We start from the raw sequence: 6,149 nt of genomic DNA, 5'->3' as shown, positions 1-6,149 counted from the left end.
ACAGTGATGTTTTCTGCAGTGAGAGACGTTTTTGAGGAGTCAGAAGTGAAGTTGCGGAGCGAGACTCATCAGAAGCACTGGGATGAGAAGGGGAGGGGATGGGGTTGTGCTGATAAAAAAAAACAGCAGAAAAGAGAAAGAGTCAGGAAACAAGAGGGGAAAAAAGAGAGCGAGAGACCTAATTTAGTCACTTTTGTAACGGAGATACAGCGACGCCGAAAAAACAGTGAAATCAAGAGGAGGAAGAGGAAGAAGGAAGGAAGGAGAGAAAAAAACCCTCTGTCTCCCCCTTCAAAGACCTTGGAAAGTTCTCTCTCTCACACGGGGGAAGGTAGGCGCAGGGTGGAGGAGACGGGAGGTTTCTCCCCATCTCCAGTCACCAATTACGGGGAGCCCTCGGTAAGCAGGTGAGGGAGGGTTCCATGCTCCTGGATGCTAATGACACTCTTAATTATTCCAGACAAAGTGGGCTGGTTGACACAGCAGTCTGCGGAAGGCCAGATTGACTCCGCCGCAGCGGCCCGTGCTGCGCCGCCACCAAGGAGGAGGAGGAGGAAGAGGAAGAGGAGGAGGAGGAAGAGGGCTCATCGTCTGTCAGACAGTGGATCTCAAGGGAGGCCAGACTGAAAGGATCTGGTGGTGAGTGGGGTATGCAGCATTCTATTTGTGTGTGTGTGTGTGTGTGTATGTGTGTGTGTGTGTGACAAAAATGACACATGTTCATGTATGTACAAAAGACTCGCTTGTGTGTGTGCACAAAAAGAATGTGCCAAAGACAGAGAGGCGTGTGAATGTGAGTAATCAGTAGTCACAGAGAGCTCTCTCTCTCTCTCTCTCTCTCTCTCTATTTTTCTTTCTCTCTCTCTGTCTCTTTCTCTCTTTCTCTGTGTCTCTCTCTCTGTTTTTCTTTCTCTCTCTCTGTCTCTCTCTCTCTCTCTGCTAGTGCAGGATGGAAGCCCATGGGACCCTTCACTCTGGTGCCGCTCTGGTGTGTGTGTGTGAAATAGACAGAGGATCTGCGTGTGTGTGTGAGAGAGAGAGAGAGAAAGAGAGTGAGACGATCTGTGTGTGTGTGTGTGTGTGTGTGTGTGTGTGTGTGCGCGCATGTGTGTGAGTATCTGTGTTTATGTGTAGTAGTTTGTGTGTATATGTACATATGTGTCTGAGAGAGAAACTAATAGAGAGCCTTTGTCTGTGCCCCCCATATGTTTCCAGGTTATTGTGAAGAGAAGAACTCTGCTGGCGTGTAATGCCAGCCGCTATAAACTGCATTGAATATTACCATCAGTGTGCTGAATCACATCACACCACCAGCAGCAGGCCTGTAAGTAATAGCCATCTCAGCGTGGGTGTGTGTGTGTGTGTTTGTGTGTGTGTGTGTGTGTGTGTGTGTGTGTGTGTGTGTGTGTCTCTCTGTGTGTGTGTGTTATTATATTATATTATACCCTTGTGGCTCAAACATGGTCAGAATGACTTACTATGTTGTTATCATACTGCATAAATGGGGTCATTCAACCATTTCCTTATTTTAATTTTCATCGTGTGTGGTTTGGTACCAAGATCTTCCTTCACATGTGACAGTTATCACACTGATGAAATATACTTGTTAATTTAAACATCAAGTCTATTTTCAGTTGCAAAGTCTCACATTTTAATCATTCAAAACATTCTGTGAAATGCTGCATATTTCTGAGAAAGTTTCACTTCTTATAGTCATTCCCAGCAGCAAGACAGCTTTGAAAATATATCAATCGTGAGCTTTCTTTCATTACCCCCCCTCCCCTTTTCTCCTCTTTATTGAAAGGCTCAGATCTGATCTTGAAATCTTGCCAAGGTGCAATGATTAATCTTTTTCTATGACATAATCTTTTTAAAATTTCAAATCTTTGCCTTCATTTTTTCTTTTTTTTTTCCTGGTGTGGATGACTGAATGAGGTTGAGGGAGCTCCAGGCTCTTTCTTCTCGCATTTGAAAAGACAAATTGGTGCGGGAGCCCAAACTTTTTGAGCTAGCTCAGGCTTCTACATTTTAATGAAAGGTAACACACTGAATGAATCTGTCACGCAGAGAACACAGGCACGCAGGTTCAAACAGAGCATATAGGACAGGCAAAAATCCTCCCCAAATCTCTCATTTCCAAAACTTTTGTGCACTTTTCATTGTATATTCATACACCATATCATGTTATATTTAAGCAATAAGCCCCGAGAGGCCATAGTTGTTAGGCACGTTGTTAAAACCCCCTTAGCTGTTGTAGAATTAGTGTAACCTACGGACTCGAGTAGGTATTGCTTTTCTAAAACCGTTACTATAAATACCTGGCAAAGTTTCATAAAGTAAAGGCACAGCAACTAGAAATATAACGAGTTATTCCTAGATAATCATTCTTCCGCCAAGACATATATTTCCTCTATCTGAATGGTTGCCAAGCAACGTCGGGAGACGCGGCTACTATCAAGTTATGGTAACGCAGTAATATAGAACGAAATGCGGTCAAGGTGTATGTTTATGCTGAATTTTACAACGGCATTGAACGCAATTCAGCCAATCACAATCAAGGACCAGAACTATCAGTTTTTAGAAATCCATATGATATATTTCATGCACCATATCAAGTGTCCTAGTATGTGACTTCACAATTCATAATTTAGATTAGGGCATTTGCATTATGAATTTAAAGTATCATTTATGTAAGTAATGAAAGTAAAAAAATATAGTTCATAAATGAGTATACAACCAAATATGCTATTAATCATATTTTGATTGCTTTCAAAGGTCCAGTAATGAAACTGATGAGTTTTACTAATCAAGTCCTTATCATTGGTTCCCATTGAGAAAAGGAATCTAAAGTGAAAAAGTTAAGTCTGTTGTTTTGGCACGGGGCAATGCATCTCCTGCCCGCACCACTTATCAGCATTATGATTTCATTACCATAATGGCCTGAGAGTATACTTCATTGAGAGGAGTGGCAGGGCCCAAGCACTGTGCACGGGGAGTGCTACTAGTGTCCAATTCATCATCTTTTCAAAGCACAAAGTCTGCTCAGATCTATTTATTCAGCATATTTGTCATGATGCAAGAAGCTGGAGAATGCAGTCACTCCGTTCTTTTTTTTTTAGGATTTAATGACCCTCCGAGGGACTCGGCCAATTCCCTCTTCTCCTCGCCCTCTGCTTCTTTCCCCCATTTTATTTATTTCATTATTATTTTATTTCTTCTTCCTCTCTCTCTCTCTCTTTTTTTCTCTTTCAGATGATATTGAATACCGAGCCCGAGATGATATGACCTCATTTCCATATGTCACAGGCCTCTAATAGGCTTGGACGTAGGACCAAGGGGTGACGAGAGGTCCTCCAAAAAACCTCACTTTGTTCACTCTCCAGTCGCAGTCTTTCTTGGCTGTCGGAGATGGGAAGAGCCGTTTTTGCCTTTTTTCCCCTCTCCTCTCCTCCCCCCTCTTTCTTCTTCCTTTTTGACAGTGAGTTAATAGAAGTGCTTTGAAGTTGGACAAGCAGCCTCTCCTGAGGACAACCTGCCTTAACTGGCTTAACTCGGGGAGCAGAGAGGGCACAGGATGGCTGCCTCCACTCTCCTCTCCTCTCCTCCACTCTCCTCTCCTCTCCTCTCCTCTCCTCTCCTCCACTCTCCTCTCCTCTCCTCCACCTCCCTCTCCTCTCCTCTCCTCCACTCTCCTCCTCTCCTCTCTCCTCTCCTCCACTCCTCCCTCTCCTCTCTCCTCTCCCTCTCCTCCACTCTCCTCTCTCTCCCTCCCCCTCCCCTCCTCCTCCGCTCTCTCTCCTCTCTCCTCTCTCCTCCCCTCCTCTCCCCACTCCCCTCCTCTCCTCTCCTCCTCCCTCCACTCTCCTCGGGCTCTGTCCTCCTCCCTCCCTCCTCTCCTCTCCTCTCCCTCCCCTCTCCCTCTCCCTCTCCTCTCCTCGGCCTCCCTCCCTCCTCCTCCCCTCCCTCCTCCCCTCAGCTCCTCTCCCCCCCTCCCTCCCTCCACTCCTCCCTCTCCTCCTCCTCCTCCCTCCTCCCTCCCTCTCCTCCTTCTCCCTCTGCTCCCCTCCTCTCCTCTCCTCTCCCCTCCTCTCCTCTCCTCCTCTCCTCCTCTCCTCCCTCTCCCTCTCTCCTCTCCTCTCCTCTCCCTCTCCTCTCTCCTCTCCTCAGCTCTGCTCCCCTCCTCTCCTCTCCTCTCCTCCACTCTCCTCTCCTCTCCTCTCCTCTCCTCTCCTCTCCTCAGCTCTGCTCCCCCTCTCCTCTCCTCTCCTCTCTCCTCTCCTCTCCTCCTCTCCTCAGCTCTCCTCTGCTCCCCTCTCCTCTCCTCTCCTCTCCTCAGCTCTGCTCCCCTCCTCCCGCTTCCTCTCTCTCCCACGTCCCGCTCCTTCCAGCATGAAACCGTTTAGGCGTCACATCGATTGACCCCCCCCTCCCACACCACACACACACACACACACACACACACCACCCTCTCTCTTGGCGCCACCCGGATGGAGATCTGCGCTGATGCTGCTGACGTTTCCCCAGAAAAAGCAAACGCCCCCCTTCTGAGCCGCTAGACGGGACGGAGAATCGCATTATTAGGACAAATTATATTGTTTAATTTTCTCTGTATCCTCATTAATCATGTGCCACGTTCATCATCTAATGAGACCTTTCCAATTTGGGTAGACACGTAGCCATATTAAAGGGTCTGCACTGCACTCTCTCAGCCAATTAAACACTATGAGAAGGAGAGAGCTGGTAACACACACGCACACACACACACACACACACACACAGAGATCCTCAACATTCAGACACCTATATTCACACAGTCTTATGCTTTCACATACACTTGCAATCACATTCACACAGAGACAGACAGACACACACACACTAAGCCACTTAAATCCCCCTGCTCTACAGCTGAGCGGCTCCGCAGCAACCTGCCCATCAGACGCACCTATGCCCGAACACACGGCCACCGTGCCACGAGTCAGCCGGATCCATCAGTGTTGCTGACAGAAAGACTCGTCTCTGGGCCTTAATTGGCGGCACTGCAGCACCCTCTCCAGCGCAGGACTACTATTCCTAAGCCCAGCGAGACCCAAGCACAACCTTCAGGAGACAGTGGAGACCCAAGCACAACCTTCAGGAGACAGTGGAGAGAGATGCAGTGTACACACAGTGAGGTGAAGCACACCGGCGCAGTGAGTTGCCTGCATCAACAGCGGCGCTCGGGGAGCAGTGAGGGGTTAGGTGCCTTGCTCTAGGGCACTTCAGCCATGCCTACTGGTCGGGGTTCGAACCGACAACCCTCCGGTTACAGGTGCAAGTGCTAACCAGTAGGCCACGGCTGCCCCGTAAAATGCGTATGAAATGCGCTTTGGGTCTGGAGGTGTCTTTGTGTGTGGTTTGGAACCAAATGTCTGAAGTCAATCTAACTAAAATGTCATTCATTAATGGAAATACCACTTCAGTTGTGCATATACTTTATTTTATCTTTGCATTTTTTAATAAACTACAGAGAAAGTCTGCCAAAATCGCACCAACCTCAATTTTATTGCATCACCAAAATTGATATAATTTCTTCTCCTTCTGTTTACATCAGCTTTTTAAAAGATAAACCATTTTTATTTCTTTATACCCCAAACACTGTTGGGATGATTGCAAAGACATTTTGGGCAAAATCCAAAATTACACATTTGTTGAACAGTACTGAGACGGTTAAAACACACTTTTAGATTTAAAGGTAAAGGTGACAAACCTTTCCATTTCCTACAGGGTTTTATCACTGACAATGATTATTTCTGAAAACTCCAGCCAAAGTGGAGATTTGGGAAAACTCATGTAGAAAGAGGTAAACAACATTTTTGTTTCAAATCTCTGATTGGCCACCTGTTTGTTCGACGTGTTCGCAACACCCTTCCTCCCCAGCTGTTTTTAGCATCGGTGTGAACAGAATTAATTTTAAAAATGAAGAAGGGGAAAATATCTATTTTTCAGAATACCCTGCTACTGTACGTATAAACGTGGTCTCAGACAGAGGGATGTGCAATCAGTTACTTGTCAGTCATCAATCAATCAATCAATCAACTCAATACTTTCAGTAATTTAGTGCTTGAGTCTTTAAATAGTTCATATTAATCTGGCATCATTTGAACTTAATG

General features: G+C 46.3%; 1 long non-coding RNA gene across 1 annotated transcript; it reads left to right on the top strand.

Annotated features, from left to right (window-relative positions):
- The first annotated feature begins 289 nt into the window (after positions 1-289).
- Positions 290-5,204, top strand: LOC125290961. The gene is made up of 4 exons (XR_007192897.1): positions 290-331; positions 461-639; positions 1,216-1,324; positions 4,906-5,204. It is a non-coding gene; the product is annotated as an uncharacterized LOC125290961 (long non-coding RNA).
- The last annotated feature ends 945 nt before the right edge of the window (positions 5,205-6,149 follow it).

Source organism: Alosa alosa, chromosome 2 (genome assembly GCF_017589495.1).
Source record: "Alosa alosa isolate M-15738 ecotype Scorff River chromosome 2, AALO_Geno_1.1, whole genome shotgun sequence".
NCBI classification, from domain to species: Eukaryota; Metazoa; Chordata; class Actinopteri; order Clupeiformes; family Clupeidae; genus Alosa; species Alosa alosa.
The sequence above is the reverse complement of the archived record's forward strand: the minus strand, read 5'-3'. Positions and strand labels throughout refer to the sequence as shown.